This window comes from Hibiscus syriacus, unplaced genomic scaffold (genome assembly GCF_006381635.1).
Source record: "Hibiscus syriacus cultivar Baekdansim isolate YM2019G1 unplaced genomic scaffold, ASM638163v2 tig00116989_pilon, whole genome shotgun sequence".
Lineage (NCBI taxonomy): Eukaryota > Viridiplantae > Streptophyta > Magnoliopsida > Malvales > Malvaceae > Hibiscus > Hibiscus syriacus.
In genome coordinates this window covers 1671946-1692152 of record NW_024063508.1, presented here as the reverse complement: position 1 = coordinate 1692152, position 20207 = coordinate 1671946, and the positions used below count along the sequence as shown (strand labels likewise).

The window sequence follows — 20207 nt, the reverse complement described above, 5'->3', positions numbered from 1 at the left end:
GCTTATAATGCATTCAATGGCTTGGGTTATCAATATCTGTATTTTGTTGGCTCCATTGCTCAATGATTTGACGGATTTAAGCTAAGAGCTTATGCATGCTTATGCATAAGCATGTGAGAAGCAATGTTTTCTTTATGTTTGGAAATATACAAGGAGTAATAATTAAATAAAATAATGTAATGCCATAAATCTACAAATGAAAATGAGATTTCTTTTGTGTGTGTGTGTTTTTTTTTTTTTTTTTTTTGCGGGGGAGGATCATGAAGTATAGTTCCTTCCCCAAGAAAATAGAAAAGAATCACAAGTAGAGCTTTATTTTGGTTGAATTAGACTTCGACAAATCGGGCAAATTTCGAGGTCTTTCGCACATTCTTCGCAAGTCTGAGAAATCAAGAGGTTAATATTATGTCGGCATTTGATCTGCCAAAATCTAAATTCCAAGGATTCCCAAGAAGTAAAAAACATTACCTGATGTCCACATCCAAATGCCATGTCCTTTGGGTCACTTAGGCAAATGGGACAAGCCTGCGCAAAGCAACAGATCATGATAGGGCAAGAGCCTCGCAGAGTTCATAATCTTAAAGCATCTGGTCTTTTCGGGTTTCAACTCGAAACTTGAATGCATGAGTCTTATTATTAGAAGATATATGGCCCAACTTAACAACTGTGTTCTCGTACCTGGCTATCGTAAGTAGAACAAGGAGTTGGTGAATGGGAGTTGACAGGAACTGTATCTTCGGGATAAGGAGGGACACTTGGTTTGAAGCTGGTAGGTTGAGGTGGTTTTGGGCTGCTGAAAGATGCGTAACCATATTGGAAAGCGGTAGAACGGGAAGGTTTCAAGCTGTTGAAAGATGGTGCATCATATGTAGGAGGTCCTAATGGAACTCTCTCGGGAATATTTCCCTTTCGACCACTGCACAACAAATAGATTGAAAATCACCATCCGAAACGGGTTCCTTTAAGAATGACAAATAGAGAACTAATTATTACCCGAGAATATTAAGCTCGATGGTTGCTTTGTATTGTGAAGGAATCTCCATTAAAGCAGATAAAGCAAATTCTGTCTCCTTTCGTGACAGGGCTATGTTCTTTGACATAATCTCTGTGAAATTCACAAACTAAGAGACAGAGGGATGAAAAACAAGAAAAAATATAAAATTAATACCCAATGCATGTTGCTAATACCGTATGAACAAAAGAAAATTGTTATGTACTGTGAAATATCTTGCATGCACTCAGAATTTACCTGAAAATTATCAAATGCTCGAGCAGGAATGTTATCGTCAAACTCCTTCATCATGTCCCAAGGTCCGTCTCCAACACCAACCAATACAATCGACAGAGGAAGCTTGCTGTAATAGAAGAAACATGTGAGAAATAAAACGGCTGTATGCAAAAAGACGAAGAAAAAACGGTTACAATAGGTTCACCTTGCTCGCACTATCGCATCGACAGTCTTCTGCTCCTGTGGACTTAGAAGACCACGCTGAGTATCAACGCTTCGAGTTACCTGAAACAACCATCAGTATTAAGGATTAAAACTGTCTGAAGATACAGTAACGCCTAGCAAACAATCATCAAAAGTTTAATAATAGAAGTAATAATGCAATGCAAGAAAAATCGTTAGTACAATAAACCATCAAGCTGACATTTTTATATCCATTTTATCCCATGCCAATCCGGACAAAAAGTTTCCCCTCTGCTCGTTTTCGCTTTCAAGCTAATTACCTGATATTTACATCGAGTTCTCTAAAGCCTAAATGAAGTATAAACCGAAAGACAGAGAAAGATACCTGCCCATCCGCGATTATCACTAATACATGGTACTGGCCACCGCTCTGCTCAACAATGGTCATAGCCATTTCAATGATTGGAGCAAATGATGTAGGGCCTGGCAAGAAATTGTAATAATTATTAGATTAGATAAGCTTTAGAAAGTTATTCAGAGTAAACGGATGAAAAAAGGAGTGTAACGGAAACCTGCAAGTCGTAGATGAGGTAGAAGTTCTCTATAGCGGCTCAAGACTTCCTCAAATCCATTACAAAATCTCTCATCTGGGTAGAAACTGAAGACATCTTGATCATGTGTTGAAGCTGCCAACAAATATGAGTAATTCTTAGCATCCGTATTTAAACAGGCATCCTAAGAAGGAAAAGAAATTAAATTCTTACCATCACCAAACCCGAAACAAGGAATCAAATTGTCCTCGTCAAAGGAAGCTAATGTCTTTCCAATTATTGATATTGCTTGTTCATAGGGATTTGAACCATCTCCAATGTGGTGCAAACTTCTTCTATTGAACGATTTTTCCCTACAAAGCAAACCAGATTGAGCAAGTTCTACTATGGCTAATAGCATACATTACTAGCAATTAAAAAGTTGATTTTAACCTGTCCACTCGTTGCTCTTTGTGAAATCGATACCGACAATGAGATTAGAAGATTCAAGACCAGCATTAGCAAGTGCCTCAGTTACCTGCAATCAATGAAATGCTTCATGTGACTTACAAGTTCCCTTCAACTTCACCAACAATAGAAAATAAACTACTGGATGATATTAACCTGATCTAAGGAGTTGTAATTGTCAGCAATTCTGGAATACCTCCTTGTAGCCTCTTTTTATCACTTCCACGATCCTGTGAAGGTGGATAATACTGCGGCTCAGGTTGCGGAGGAGGAAAATACTGCGGCTCGGATTGCGGAGGATAATACTGTGGCTTGGGTTGCGAAGGAGGATAATATCGTGGGGATGCATAGCTATACTGAGGCACATAAGTTCGGCTTTCTTGTCTGTATGATGTCGGATACCCTTGATCAGAATGCCATGAAGATGAATTCGAGTGATATGATGAACTCTGCCTCCAGCTTCCCTCCTTCGAACTACTACCCCCCATCAACCTAAGAAATTCCAAGCGTTCCTTCCTCCGAAAATCACCAACCAAAATAAGAAACTACAGGCCAAATACAAGAATACCTGGGAAAAGAACGCCCACATATAATAACAAACAACAACAATAACAACAGCAATCAAGAAATGAAATCCTGAAGTCCTTTCCAATATGTCTATGCAGCACAAGAAATCTAGCACAACCAATCAAAACAAAAACAGAACGACACGGAACCGAAAAAAGAAATAAAAACCCACAGAAACAAGCATTCACCACATATATATAAGGAAGTACGAAAATAAAAACTTGAAAGGATATGTACAAATTAGATTTTCCCAAAAGATTCAACCCTTTCCTTTGCCAAAATTAAAGAGACCAATTCAGAAACGTAAGCTTCCACTCCACCGACCTTAAAACAGCTTAAGAAGAGCTTTGTCAGCTAAATATTCATTGGAACTACAATTACACTAAAATTGCCATTTGTTTCCTAAATGTCATAGACAAATAAACACGTCATGTGCTAGCAATAAAAACTTATCCATAGTCACCTTAAACAAAATTTGTAATTGAATTACACAAGAAAAGTAAAACGGCGGCAGTAGTCAACAGAACGCTAAAAAAGACCATGATTTTGAAGAAAAAGATCCGTCAAACTTGGTGATTGCTTAATACGAGCACATTTTCGAGACCTAAAGGGTAAAAGTAAACAATTTTCTAAAGTGGGTCAAAAGAGAAAGTCACAAACCTATGATTGAAGCAGAGTTGCAGAGTATCAATGGAGGATCTGGGTATCTTTATTGGGGAATGTATCAGGAAAGGCAGGTTAATATACGGCTAATATACAGCATTACCGGATACATTAAAATGTATTTAATAAATTCGGTTTAGCGGTACCTATTATGTTGACAACTAATAATGTTTTAGGTAGAAAATATGAAAAACTATTAAAAAATTTGGTAACCGGTAAACTTTGGTTATCGGTAAACTTTGGTTATCGGTAAGTATCTATCCTTTTTATAAAAGTGTCCATACTTTTAACATATCAAATAAATTTTACCGGTTTTGTCATAATGAATCTGGTTTTGTCATATTTTTACCTGTTATATTGTAAATTATCTATCATTTTTATAAAAGTGTCCATACTTATTTCACTGTGAAAATATATTTATTATTATCTTTAGTTAATATGTTAAATTTAAAATCTAAATAATATTTTATAAAATATCAAAACAATCAAATAATTTTTTGTGTAAATGAAATTATTAAATTAATATGTAGGTGGAAAACATGAAACACTATTAAAAAAAATTGAAACATAAATTACATAACTTTCAAAAAAGTATATATCATTTTATAAAAGTGTTCATACTTATTTCACTGTTGAAAACATATTTATTATTATATTTGGTTAATATTGTTAAATTGAAATTCTAAATAATATTTTATAAAATATCAAAACAATCAAATAAAATTTTGTGTAAATTAAATTATTAAATTAATATTGTAGGTGGAAAACATGAAACACTATTAATAAATTGAAACATAAATTACATAACTTTAAAAGCAGTTATAAATCCTAAAAAGTGTCGATACTTTTAAAAAATATATCGATCCAAAACGATATACCAGGTAAAAATATGATAAAACCGGTAACAAAATGATAAAACCGGTAAATTTAAAAGTGTCGATACGTTATATAAGGATCGACACTTTGTGAATTTAAAAGAGAAGCAGTTATAGCGCCTATAATGTGTCGATACTTTAAAAAAATATATCGATCCACAACGATATAACAGGTAAAAATATGATAAAACCGGTATCAAATGATAAAACCGGTAAAATGATACCGGATATATTGAAAGTGTCGATACTTTCGTAAGTACGTGTAATAAATTATCGACACTTTCAAAGAAATAGGTAATTATCCTTTCGAAAGTATCGACACCTGACATAAAAGTATCGACACTTTTGTATTTGTATCGATTAAATATAAATAACATATCCGATGAAAATATAAAGGCCATAGCTAAATATCCTCTGAAAAAAAGATAGAACGGACGAGTTTTTGAAATCGAAGAGTAATTGTTGCTGCATTTCAGAAGGCGTTTCTAAAGCGAAGTTTGTTTGTTTGTTGCTGCAGTCGAATCGAAAAGTATGTTGTCGAAACCCTAATTTTTATTATTACAGTAATCGCGATAGGGTTTTTTATGTGTTGTTTGGGGTTTTGGAGTAAGGAAGCATTTGGGACCGATTGCAGGTAGAAATAGATATTCAAGGAAAAATATAAATGTCGATACTTTTATTAAATATTATAGGTAGAAAATGATATTATAGGTTGTATAAATGTGCCGACACATTTTGGTGTGGCCATTCAAATTCTTTGAAGAAAACCGTTTTACCACAAGAGTAGTTATCTATTTGTATATTGAAAAGTGTATGTAACAAAATAATTTGATTTGCGTAAACTGATATATGAAGGAAAAATGGAGTCAATGGGTTGGAAAATTGTTGGTGGAGCAGATGACTTTGAAATTGAGGCCGAGACTCGAAAGCAACCAAAGGGTGGATATATGTACTTCTAGTAAGTATCAATGTCTTTTTGTTATTATTGTTGAAATGGTAATTGGATTAAAGTATCGATAAACTTTAAATTGATTACAAATTTTAAATGTTAACAGTATGGCTGAATGCAAAAGGATGAAGGGAGATGGCACACAGAGCGGTTCGGTATGTAAAATGAAATTGACATTGAGTAGTATTAGTATTTAGTGTTAATGTATTGATTAAGAAACGTTTATGTTTAATATTAGGTGAAAAAAGATGTGAGGTCCAAATGGAATTCAATGAGTGATGCTGAAAAGGAACCTTACATCACACAGTCAAGGAATGATAGTAAAGAATACAAAGAACGGAGGAAAGCACATGAAAATAAGGTATTCATTAAACTTGTAAATACGTTGATACAAAATATATAAGAACTATAACATTATATTGTTAAAAATGTAGGAAGTGTTGACAAGATGCAGCATTAAAAGGGTGAATTTATTAATTAAACACCTTAAGGAGAAGGGTCAGTTGAATGTGCTGGGAGAAATAGGTTTTGGATCGTTGATCGGAGTAAGGGATCGACCTATTCGGAGGGAATTGTGTCGATCCTTGATGGCACAATTTGACGTCAGTCAATGTATAGCTAAGTATGGTGATTATTCATTCCCTCTGGGGGTATCGACTGCTGCAGCCGTATTGGGGGTACAAAACAAAGGCAAAAGTGTTATAGAAGTCTGTAGGAGTAAGAACTGGAAAGCACTTGCCTCCAAATATGGTTTGAATCATAAGGTGGCATATCTTGAAGTTGAAGAGGATATCAAAAGTGGATCTTACTGGGGGGATGAGCTGAAGGCCCGATTTCTATTGTACCTTGTCGGGATATTTCTTTGTCCAACGGGTGATACGTCAACGAACAAGGAATATATGAAGCTCATTTGCGATGAAGGATTGAAGGGTGAATTCAATTGGGCTGAATATATCCATTCGAGATTGATTGAATCAATCATCACCTTTAAAAAGGGCAGCCAGAGATACCTCAAAGGGTGCATAGCAATCTTAGAGGTAAATGAGTTGAATCACTTTTTTGTGTTTTTATATAAAATATAAATTTTATATAAATGCAGGTTGCACTGTTCGATTTTTGGTCGGGCTGTGAGGCAGTGCCGGCTTATGAAAGAACCGGAGTGGCACGCATCCGTGCATGGGGGAAGGAAGAGGTGGTTAGAGTGATGGTGAAGTTGAAGTTGGATAGAGGGAAGAAGCAAGAAATGGTAATAAATGTAATTAAATAATATTAAGAATATAATCAATGTCTTACTATTGTAATTTAATTTTGAAGGTTATTGGCAAGGATGTAGAGGAGGCAGTGGAGGCAGAGGAGAAGAAAGGAGGGATGGTTGTATTGGGGGATGACGGTGAGTGGGACGACGGTGAAGCAAAACAGAGTAACTTCGACATTTTGATGTCTGAATTGGCTGATATCAAAAAATCCAATTTGAAATCATGCAAAGACAATCAAGAGTCGAAGAGAAACTTGATCAAGTCGTAGAGAAACTCGAGAGAGTCGAAGATACTCGAGAGGCATAAGGAGGTAGTGGAAGGAAAAATAGATGGAGTGGTGAAAGAAGTAGAGGTGTTGAGGGGTGAAGTGGTGAAAGAAGTTAAGGGGTGATATTAAGATGGTGACGGGAGAAAAATTGAGGGAGTGGTGAAGGAGGTTGTGGATTTGAGGAGTGAACTTACGGGGTGAAGGGGGTGGTTGATAAATACTCGGATGAAGGAGCTCAATTGAAGGGTGAAATAAAAGAGATGAAGAGCTATGTAGAAAAAAAGTACGATGAACTGAAAATATATGAAGAAGAAAGAGGGAGGAGGAAGAAGAAGAGATGGAAGAAATGAGGAGGAAGGAAGTCGATGTCATTTATACACCGGAGAGTGTTATAGCAGCAGTTTTGGATTCGGAATGTCCTGCACCCCAGAAGAAGAAGCAGAAGGTAATTTTAATAAAAGAATACTTAATTTGATTTTTATTATGTTGTTGTGACCAAAAATTTGTATGCAAAATTGTAGGTTGAAAAAGCGGATATTCCAAGCGGAATTGATGACATCGAAGCTGCAATTTGTGATTATTTATGGAATAGCGAGTTAGAATCGGGGTAAGTGAAATATATTGTTTTGTGAGTGATATTTAAATATTCATGACAACATATTAATCCTAATGATTCATACAGATATTCTGTAATCTCAATGGGAAATCAATTCGCTACTGTATACGACGTTGCAACGTTGAAGCCTACGGAATGGGTTGGCGGTGTGGTAAGTAGAAAGTAGAAAATGTTAAAACTTATTGAATATGTTCTGATTGTGTAATTAATTTGTTAGGTTATCGATTTGCTCGCCTGGACCATATGCTACGATTCTCAAAAGTCACTCCGGAGGATTGGCTACCTTCCATACCTCTTAGTGGTGAGTTAAATTAATAAATATTGAAAAGTAGTGTTATAGACGGTAAATTAATAATGTTTGTTGCGTAATTACAGCAACAGGCGTTGGAAGCCAACAACAAAGAAAGTGTTGAGAGTATTTCTACCTCTGGGTGTCATATTGGATAACTATGTGAAATTCACCGACTGTGAGAAGGTAAGACACCATACCAATTGCAAATGATGTTTTCGGATATAGAATGTTGAATTTGTCAAATTGGGTGTGAAATTTGTTGCAGATCATGATCACAATAAACTACCATAATTCACATTGGTATCTGTTGGTGTTGGATATGGTAGATCATGTTGTAACAATATATGATAGTATGTTTACAAATGAAGCAGCTAAACAGAGAGTGAAGGATGCTAAGAGATTGGTATGTATGTATGTATGAAAGGACATTATGTAAATTATAATGCATAATTTTTTTGGTGCATAACTTCTTCTATTTTAATGCAGATTAAAATATTAGATTCTTATAATAAGAAACGCATTTGGGTTGAGTCCTGTGGATCTCTAGGAAAGTATCCCTTGAAAAATTTCAAATTTGTGGAGCATAAGAAGAATAAGCAATTGAATGGGTATGAGATGTTATCACAAATAGAAAGCTTAATTTATGCAGTATTCATCCCAATTGACATGTGTGGTTTTCAAATTTTGTAACAGATATGATTGCGGCATGTATGTGATGATGTGGATGGAATCGATCGGTTCTACAGGGGCAACTGGTGATTTTGTAAGTGGATAGAAAAAATCATTTGTGGTAAAATTGTTAAAAGTCGTATATTGAATGCTGTAGTTGACAATACTTAACGTTCTGACAATTTGAATATAGGTTGTTGGAGACTGGGATCGATCGCGAGTATTAAACGATCTCGTAAGCCACAATCAAAATGAACGAAGACAGGAGATAACAAAAGCTGCAATATTACATAAGAATAACAAAAGAATGCAATGATGTAAATGTAGGGTTAATTTTGTATAAGATTTATAATTTTGTATACGATTTATATTTTTGTATGTGAATATAATTATGAATGAGATGAGAAAGTTAGCAGTATGTGTTGTACATGTTTCTTATACACATTAAGGGTCATGTTGATATTGGAAGTAAAAGGCAAATTTACAATATGGCCAAAAGGATGTAATTTTTCAATCTAACCGGTACAATTATACCAATTTATGTGAGAATATGTCTAAATAATGTGTCGACACTATATAGTTTGTGTCGATTTTTTTTCCAGAATGAATGGAAAACAGGGTGCACCCATAAAGTGTCGATCCATATATAAAAGTGTCGATCCCAAAATCATCGAACCCAAAAGTATAATGTAATATGTAATTTTTCAATCTAACCGGTACAATTATACCGGTTTTATGTGAGAATATGTCTAAATAATGTGTCGACACTAATATAGTTTGTGTCGATATTTATTTCCAGAATGAATGGAAAACAGGGTGCACCCATAAAGTGTCGATCCATATATAAAAAGTGTCGATCCCAAAATCATCGAACCAAAAAGTATAATGTAATATGTAATTTTTCAATCTAACCGGTACAATTATACCGGTTTTATGTGAGAATATGTCTAAATAATGTGTCGACACTAATATAGTTTGTGTCGATATTTATTTCCAGAATGAATGGAAAACAGGGTGCACCATAAAGTGTCGATCCATATATAAAAAGTGTCGATCCCAAAATCATCGAACCCAAAAGTATAATGTAATATGTAATTTTTCATCTAACCGGTACAATTATACCGGTTTTATGTGAGAATATGTCTAAATAATGTGTCGACACTAATATAGTTTGTGTCGATATTTATTTCCAGAATGAATGGAAACAGGGTGCACCATAAAGTGTCGATCCATATATAAAAAGTGTCGATCCCAAAATCATCGAACCCAAAGTATAATGTAATATGTAATTTTTCAATCTAACCGGTACAATTATACCGGTTTTATGTGAGAATATGTCTAAATAATGTGTCGACACTAATATAGTTTGTGTCGATATTTATTTCCAGAATGAATGGAAAACAGGGTGCACCATAAAGTGTCGATCCATATATAAAAAGTGTCGATCCCAAAATCATCGAACCCAAAAGTATAATGTAATATGTAATTTTTCAATCTAACCGGTACAATTATACCGGTTTTATGTGAGAATATGTCTAAATAATGTGTCGACACTAATATAGTTGTGTCGATATTTATTTCCAGAATGAATGGAAAACAGGGTGCACCATAAAGTGTCGATCCATATATAAAAAGTGTCGATCCCAAAATCATCGAACCCAAAGTATAATGTATATGTAATTTTTCAATCTAACCGGTACAATTATACCGGTTTTATGTGAGAATATGTCTAAATAATGTGTCGACACTAATATAGTTTGTGTCGATACTAATTTAAATATCAAGTGTTTTCCACCGTTTACGATATATAGTACTCTTAATCGAGAAACCCTAAACATAAAGGCAAGCAGGCAGATCTTCCTCTTTCTTCTACCGTTATCATAAGTGACGACCAGATATTCAGGTAAATTTATCGATATTTTATGGGTTTGATTGATTTCTATATTGGAGTTTTTATCCTGAATGTGTTTGTGTTCCATTGTAATAGGGGTAGCATCCAAACAAAATGGCTCCAAAACGTCAGCGTCAGAAGCGAGGTCTTTCTCAAAGCTCTTCTCAACCCAGTTCTTCTCAACCACCTCCTTCTGTAACAAACGATTCTTCTGAGGAAATCAGGTCCTTCGAAACTCTGAACTTTAGATCCGACATGGAGAAACAAAGATGGCAGACGAGTTTTAAAGTAAGGAAGATCCGGTAAGTTGCATTTATGCAATATGTTTTTCCAGTTGAACAGGTGTTCAGACATTGATGATCCAAACAACTTATGTGTTTATATAGAAATACAATTACATATGTCCACATACCTTTGACGCTGCTTCTCATTCGAACGACAAAGCTCTAGGTATGACACAAATTTATTCATGCTTATGCGAATTTAATTTATTGTTAGTAAAATTGCACCTCATTAGTTTGATAATTGAAATTATTTATGTATGTCCTCAGAAAAAGGCGGAAACATACGAGAGTATTTGGAAAATTTGTTGAAGGCCTCTAATGTTCCGGACTTCGTTAGAAACAACCCTTTTCCATCGGATTAATTTTGTTTGTCGGTACATTATTTGAACATTCTTGTGTATTTATATTTTGGTGTGATTATATGGTGTGTATATTTTCATTAATTATTCCATATTTGCTTCTATGTGTACATATACATTTGAGTGTCTATACTTTTTTAATATATTGTAAAGTATCTATCCTTTTTATAAAAGTGTCTATACTTTTTCCACTGTGGAAAACATTAATTTAAGGTTATTTTGAGTGAGTTTTAAGATATTAATTTAGTAATTATAGGCGTCTAATGATTTATTTTTTACGTTACGGTATATATTATTATTAAATTAAAAATCTTAATATTATTTTATAAAATATCAAAACAATCAACTAATTTTTTGTGCAAATGAAATTATTAAATTAATATTGTAGGTGGAAAACATGAAACATACTTAAAAAATATTGAAACATAAATTACATATCTTTAAAAAAAAGTATCGATCCTTTTTATAAAAAGTATGGACACTTTCAACATATTATAATAAATAGGTAAATTTGCAATATAACCGGTATAAATATACCGGTTTTATGCGCGAATAGGTCTACAACTATATCGACACTTTTTAATATTGTGTCGGTACTTTATGTCCATATTGGAAGAAAAATGTGTCGATACGATTTAAAAAAGTGTCGACATTACACATCGGAACCCATAATTATAATGTAATAGATAATTTTGTAATATAACAGGTATAAATATACCGGTTGTATGAGCGAATAGGTCTACAACCTATATCGACACTTTTAAATATTGTGTCGGTACTTTATGTCCATATTGGAAGAAAAATGTGTCGATACGATTTAAAAAAGTGTCGACATTTACACATCGGAACCCATAATTATAATGTAATAGATAATTTGTAATATAACAGGTATAAATATACCGGTTGTATGAGCGAATAGGTCTACAACCTATATCGACACTTTTTAATATTGTGTCGGTACTTTATGTCCATATTGGAAGAAAAATGTGTCGATACGATTTAAAAAGTGTCGACATTTACACATCGGAACCCATAATTATAATGTAATAGATAATTTTGTAATATAACAGGTATAATATACCTGTTGTATGAGCGAATAGGTCTACAACCTATATCGACACTTTTTAATATTGTGTCGGTACTTTATGTCCATATTGGAAGAAAAATGTGTCGATACGATTTAAAAAAGTGTCGACATTTACACATCGGAACCCATAATTATAATGTAATAGATAATTTTGTAATATAACATGTATAAATATACCGGTTGTATGAGCGAATAGGTCTACAACCTATATCGACACTTTTTAATATTGTGTCGGTACTTTATGTCCATATTGGAAGAAAAATATGTCGATACGATTTAAAAAAGTGTCGACATTTACACATCGGAACCCATAATTATAATGTAATAGATAATTTTGTAATATAACCGGTATAAATATACCGGTTTTATGCGCGAATAGGTCTACAACCTATATCGACACTTTTTAATATTGTGTCGGTACTTTATGTCTAAAATGTGTCGATACCATTTAAAAAAGTGTCGGTATTTTAAGTAACGCGGTTTTTCTTCCTTCATTCAAAATATTTATATGTACATACAATAGGAGTCATGTTGATACTTACGATATATTATATGGAGATCGTTGTCATTCCATTCCGTCTTCAAAAAAATCAGTTGATGTAGGCTGTTTGCTTGTACTCAAACCGATCTTGACTTGAGGACATGTTAGTTTGTTATGCCCCTCACCGTTGCAGTACCCACATCGCCTAATTTTCTTCTCGACCTTGTTCTTCGGCACTTCTTTTCGCTTGCGTTGTTTTCGTTGAGGGTCACGAACATTGTTTACTACAATGCTCTGGTTGACTGAATGATTCAAACCAAACGAGTTTTCTAATTCTTCTATTAGTTTTTTCATCTCATCTCTTGCGGTTTTGAAAGACTCGTCTGTCTTTGATGCAATGTAGCATAACCTACTTGACGTTGAAGTAGAGCAGCGAACCTTGCCATTTGCATCACTTCTGGAGACACATTCAAATCAACATAGCTGGGTGCAGAAGCCTTCGCATCATTAGTCCACCTACTTTGAATCAAAGTCCCGGGCAAATATGTGTAGTCCAATTGCTTCAAAATGTGAAGTTGATGGCGACACGGAAGTCCAACGGTCTCGAATTTTTTGCAGGAGCAAATTAGAGTTTTCGTACGAGAATCAAAACTAATTTCAAATTTCCTATTTTTTTCTGCGTACTTTGACAAAATATAATGTTGACATTCATCTGATAAGAACTTAATCTCTGCCTCAATCCGGTACAATGTCTCCCGTATAAGTTCATCTTGGAACAGACGAAAAGATTCGCGGGTAAAATCGCAGCGGCATGGCTTTCAAGGTCGACCAGTTTTGTGATCTGGAAGGGCTTCGTATGGGAACTTAAGTAATCCGCTTTCAACTCGTTCATACGCATTCTACTAATTCCATCTTCAATTGCACGAACAACATCTAAATATGTCTTCTTGTGTTTCAGTGCAATAGCTAGTGAAGCATTCATAGACTCGCACCTTTGTGTTGAGCGAATATTGGCAAAGAAATGACCGGTTAGATATGCTTGTGCCCATAAGTGTCGTGTATTTCCCTTCTCAATCACCCATGGATGCTTGTGGACGTTGAATTCTGAAACAATCGAACGCCATTGAATATCAAATTCCTTGGTTGTCCACCAGGAAGCCATACATTTTGAGAATGCTGCTGTAAACTTTGGGTCACCAATGTTAGCTTGTGCATTGCGAGAAAGATGCCAATAACATAATCTGTGCTTAGCATAAGGGATAACAGATTTGATAGCCCTCTGCATTGCCCTATCCCCATCGGTTACAACAGAAATAGGTGATTTATTCATCATGGCTTCTAAAAAATTCTGTAGCACCCACTCGAAAGATTGAGACGTCTCGTCAGCGATTATGGCAGTGGCAAACACAATTGTGTTATGGTGATGATTGACACCAACAATAGGCATAATTGGTCGACCATACAAATTATCTTTGTACGTTGTGTCGAACGCAATTACATCACCGAAGCATGTGTAATCCGATCTCGATGTAGAATCCGACCAAATAAGATTATATAATGCCCCCGATTCGTCTACCGAGTATGTCATAAAAAACCCGGGATCATCATGTTTCTTATAATCAAAGTAGGAAATAAGCGCATTCACATCCCCATCGACGATTTCCTTTGCTTTACCTCTTTGAAGTGCATTGTAGAGGTCTTTATGTGTAAATCCAACATTATGATAGCCCCCTGCCTGCTGCGTTAATAGTTCATTACTTGTGACGTGCCAACACCGACCTCTTTCAATGTTGTTGCCTCATCGATATCAGCCTTACTTACAGCTCTATTAGAACGCATAAATGGTGTCATAGCAGATGTGCACAATGCATGATTTTTCTGATCAGACTTACTTATAACCCACTGATCGTTTGTATTTGTTGCTGTAACTACGACTCTAGCCTTACATCCTGTTCTTGTGACTGGCGTATGAGCACGTTGGCGATCAACATTATTGACTTTTGATACTCGAAACCCTTCTTTGGAACAACAAAATTCTTGTGTCTTCACATCCCCTTCCACGTCAAGCCGTGTTGTTCCCTTACGTGCACTAAACCCATGTTCCCGTGCGAATCCCTTGTAAAAGTGCCAAGCTTGATCACGTGAACAGAAGAGCTGACCAACCAATCTGTCAGATTCATCAACATTATGTACTTCATGGCATTCCTCGGTTGGCTTAACATTGTCTACATCAGTATTATCCATGGCAAAATTTTGTTGTGCAAGTTCAGTGCTCCAGGAGTTGATGGAGATGTAAGCAAAGGTTCATTTTGAATATGTTTCAGTCGTGCTGCTTTCACTATGATGTGGCATTGGTAGTGGTAGTTAAAGGGTGGGTACAACATTAAATTCGCAGTACATATTTAGGTATGTACAATAACTATAAGTATATAATGTAATAGGTATCGTTTATATAATGTAATAGGTAGCGCTTATATAATGTAATTCGTTTATATATTGTAAAGTATCTATCCTTTTTATAAAAGTGTCCATACTTTTTCACCGTGGAAAACATTAATTTAAGGTTATCTTTTGAGTGAGTTTTAAGATATTAATTTAGTAATTATAGGCGTCTAATGATTTTTTTTTACGTTACGGTATATATATTATTAAATTAAAAATTCTAAATATTATTTTATAAAATATCAAAACAATCAAATAATTTTTTGTGCAAATAAAATTATTACATCAAATTACTTTATTCCAACCATGTGACAAGTGTGACAACTCCATCAACTCACAACTCAGCTTTGAACTCAATCAATATTGTCTTTAGCTTGATGGTTCATAAAGCATGTTACTTGAACAGTATGAATCAATTATGCAATTTTCATGTTCAATTTAACACTGCATTTCAAATTCATTTCATATGTAATTGGAGTTTGAATTTAAATTTCAATTTGAGTTTGAATTTCAATATATTTCGGCTCCACTATAAATATTAGCCCAAGCCAATATGCATGTTATCATTGATTATTCCCAATTTCCATTGTTTTTTTCTAACGTTTAAACGCGAGGGAAATCCAGACCATTGTTTTTTGGTCAACTTTAAAGCGTCAGAAACGTTTCGGGCGTATGATCTGGGTGGTAAACAAATAGCAACTAAAATCTAAGTCCGAAATGCTTCTGAGTACCACCCAAATCATAAGTCTAAAATACTTCCGATGCTCATCAAAATCCAAAGCTCATATGGTGCCAAGCAAAAGGAAATCAAAATTCAAATCTCATATGATGCCAAGCAAAAGGAAATCAAATCTACAACTTGATTTTGAACATTGATATGATATGTTCAGTTGTTATCATGTTGGGATTTTCTCGTTTTTGATTGCTTGGATAGTTGTTCTCTTGCTTCTTCAAGTGTCCTTAGCTTGTAATTATAGCTTGGAATGTGTTTGATGTTGTATATATTATTATTAAATTAAAAACAATAAACATATATATTACATATTTATTATTATCTTTGGTTAATGTTGTTAAATTAAAAATTCTAAATAATATTTATAAAATATCAAAAAAAATCAAATAATTTTTTGTGCAAATGAAATTATTAAATTAATATTGTAGGTGGAAAACATGAAACACTATTAAAAAAATTGAAACATAAATTACATAACTTTAAAAGAAGTATCGATCCTTTTATAAAAAGTATGGACACTTTCAATATAATAGGTAAAAATATGATGTAATAGGTAGCGCTTATATAATGTAATAGGTATCTTTATATAATGTAATAGGTAGTGGTTATATTGTAAAGTGTCTATCCTTTTTATAAAAGTGTCCATACTTTTTCACTGTTGAAAACATTAATTTAAGGTTATCTTTTGAGTGAGTTTTAAGATTTAATTTAGTAATTATAGGCGTCTAATGATTATTTTTTACGTTACGATATATATTATATTAAATTAAAATTCTAAATAATATTTTATAAAATATCAAATAATCAATAATTTTTTGTGCAATGAAATTATTAAATTAATATTGTAGGTGGAAAACATGAAACACTATTAAAAAAATTGAAACATAAATTACATAACTTTAAAAGAAGTATCGATCCTTTTTATAAAAAGTATGGACACTTTCAATATAATATAATGTAATAGGTAAATTTATAATACTATCGGTATAAATATACCGGTTTACTTATAAAATAGGTAAATATAAGCACTACCTATTACATTATATAAGCGCTACCTAGTATGTTATTGTATTTTATAATATTTCCGGTTAAATAATATAACATAACCGGTATAAATTTTAACCGGTCACTTGTTTAACCAGGAGCAATCTTTTTGGATTTTTTTTTCTTTTCATTCTTAAAATAATGAAATTGGTTCACATGGATGGAAGTTGCGCAGTTTGGAAGTTATCGGTGTTATGTGCACACGTGAACCATCAATTACACCTAAAGTCTCAATCTCTAATGCTCAATCTCTGTAAAAAAAATCATATTTCTGTATCGTCGTCCTTGTTTCAAAAATTCTTTTTTCATACAAATAAATATTATAAAATCATAATAATTACACTTATGTTATGAAATAATTTAAACGAAACAATAAGAAGAATATGAAGAAGAAAATATAAGAATAAGGAAGAGAATTATATTATTATATAAATATTAGTTGTATACAATTTTTTAAACTATATATTGATAAGAATGAGAGTAGATATTATATAGAACTTTAACTCTAATAGATATTAAAATCCTAACAATAAAGTATATAAGACTCTATCTTATAGATAAAGATAAAAGACAGAGATAGACATCCACATAAATAAATATTCATAACACTCCTCTTTGAATGTCTACGAAGATAATGTGTCTCGTTAAAACCTTACTAAAATAAAACCATATGGCAATAAAAATCTTAACGAAGGAAGACGAGTACACATATCTTTAATATGTATAACGTGTTGTGTCACACCCCGATTTCATTGATTTTGATTTAAATTGAATCCTAATCAATTATGAGGACCAAATCGTAATTTTTTTTTTGAAACATGAGATCAATTTTCAAGAATTATAGGAAGCTCAGGGACCTAAGTTGGAATTATCCCATCAGACTTTAACTTTGAAAAAAATATATAGGTTTGGCGGGATTGACTCGTGACTTACTAGAAGAAATGGTGCCCCAAGCCCTATCATTTAGGCTAGGGAACTGTTTATATATTTTATTAAAAATATGTTTTATAGTTACTTAACCTTGATTTAAATTCGAGATCATTTCTTTCTCATTGGATTGGAACCAAACTTAAAAATCAAGAATTAGGAAAGGTTTCCCAAACCCGTCGCCTCTTCGTTCACTGATCTCCGGCCGACGGTGGAGTGCACCGCCACCACCATTTTGTTCCTCGTCGTCCTCCAATCAAAATCCCTCTGCCAATTTGTCGAAAGCGCTATCGTTCACAATGAATCGACAATTGTTTGCTTGTCAAAAACCCAAAATCATCGTTTCTTCTCCTTACGATTTCAGCCACCATATGCGACTGTAGGCCCCGACACCACCACCATTCGACTTGTCGTCTAACGCTGAGAAAAACCCAACCGATCTCTCTCCGTCTAAGCCCACCATTTTTCGTGAATCAATCGAGAATGCCTCGTCTGAAAGCTTCACCCACCATTGTGGTTTTCCTAAATGTCGTGTTGATTCCGTCGTCGGTTGTCCTCACCACCTCATCAGGGTCCCACTCAGTTTTGACCATAACCAACTGGTATCGTCCCTCTCATCATCGTTTTCTCCGTCCGCCATCGGGGTAAGCTTGATTGTTTTTTTATTTAATTTTCGTCGAGTTTTGGCTGATTTTTGGACTGATTTGAGTTGTTTGTGATGTTTGATTCACGGAATGAAAATTACCAGTGGGAATAAAAGATTATCAGGGAATAGGATTACTGGGAATGTTGTATTTTGTGTTTGGTTTGTTAAGCAAGAAAGAAAATTACCGTGTTTGGTTAAAGGAACAAAAGATTATTGGAATGTGTATTTGACCAAATTATCCTTATTATATTTGTTTTTTAACAAGTTGGAAAATATTATATATTTTCTTTAAAATAAATTAATTCATAAAATTATATAATTTTTATAAAATTCAAAATAAAAAGGTTTAATAAAAGGGTAAAATTTTATTTTAACCCCTGAACTTCATATAAAATTTTAATTATAGATTTTTTTGTAAATCTAAAACAGTTTAAGGATAAATTTGTAATTTAACCTTTGTAGAATTTTTATTATTCAATGATAGAATAAGGAAATTTTTGAAAGAATTTTTTTAAGGGCATTTTAGTCCAAAATGCCGGTAATCTAACAATACCTAAGAAGGGAGGTAATTACATTCCCGGTAATATACCCTAAAAAATCCACTATTGGTAATATAGGATTACCGGGAATGACATTCCCGGCCAACCAAACGGGGGAATGTGGATTCCATTCCCATGGGAATCTCATATTCCCCCAACCAAACACACCCTCAGAGTGTTCAGTCGCCGTCACTGTCCCGTCTGTTACACGCACCGCCAAGCGACACCGTCATGCGTGGGCGTCATTTTACGTCGAGTTTTTGTAAACTGGGTCAACTTAGACCGAGTTGATTGAGTCAACTCATATGAGTTAACTAAGCCCACCCTTTTTCGTGAATCAATCGAGAATGCCTCGTCTGAAAGCTTCACCACCTTCGTGTTTTCCTAAATTTATGTTGATTCCGTCGTCGGTTGTCCTCACCACCACCGCCATCAGGGTCCTACCCAGTTTTGACCATAACCAATTGGTATCGTTCCCTCTCATCATCGTTTCTCCGTCCGCCATCGGGGTAAGCTTTGATTGTTTTTTATTTAGTTTTTGTGGAGTTTTGGATGATTTTGGACTGATTTGAGTTGTTTGTGATGTTTGGTTGCCCTTGGAGTGTTCGGTCACCGTCACTGTCCTCGTCGCCTGTTACACGCACCGCCAAGCGACACCGTCATGCGTGGGCGTCGTTTCCCGTCGAGTTTTTGTAAACTGAGTCAACTTAGATCGAGTTGATCGCGTCAACTCATCTGAGTCAACCCGTTGACTTCTACCCAAAAAGTCAAAAATTATGAAAACTCCTATTTTATGCTTTTTAATGTCTTGAGTCTAAATCCGTAGTCTGTTTGACAAATTCGAACATGGTAAGTTGTTATCAGTGTTTTATCTTTTGAATCGAATAGGTTTCCTTTCAAGTTGTTTCTGACGTAATCTGTTTTTCTATGTATCCGAGACATTTTAGGACGTCAAATTTAAGTTCAAGTGAGACCAAATGGAGTTTGATTGATCGATTGGTGTGGCTTGAAAATCGAGGTAATACTTTACTACATTTGAATACTTTATCGTACTCGTTGATAATTTATAATTCTATGAATGAAAATGATCGATATCGTGCTTATTGAGGATTTCTGAAACTAATACTGAATACGGTATAAAGGCATTAAATTGAATAAGACTCAATGTATTTGTGTACGGAACTAGAAGATTAACGAGAAATAATTTCGA

At 34.1% G+C, this 20207-nt stretch overlaps 1 pseudogene; it reads right to left on the bottom strand.

Annotated features, from left to right (window-relative positions):
- Nucleotides 1-249: 249 nt before the first annotated feature.
- On the bottom strand, nucleotides 250-2912 carry LOC120193194 (annotated as a pseudogene).
- Between the last annotated feature and the right edge of the window lie 17295 nt (nucleotides 2913-20207).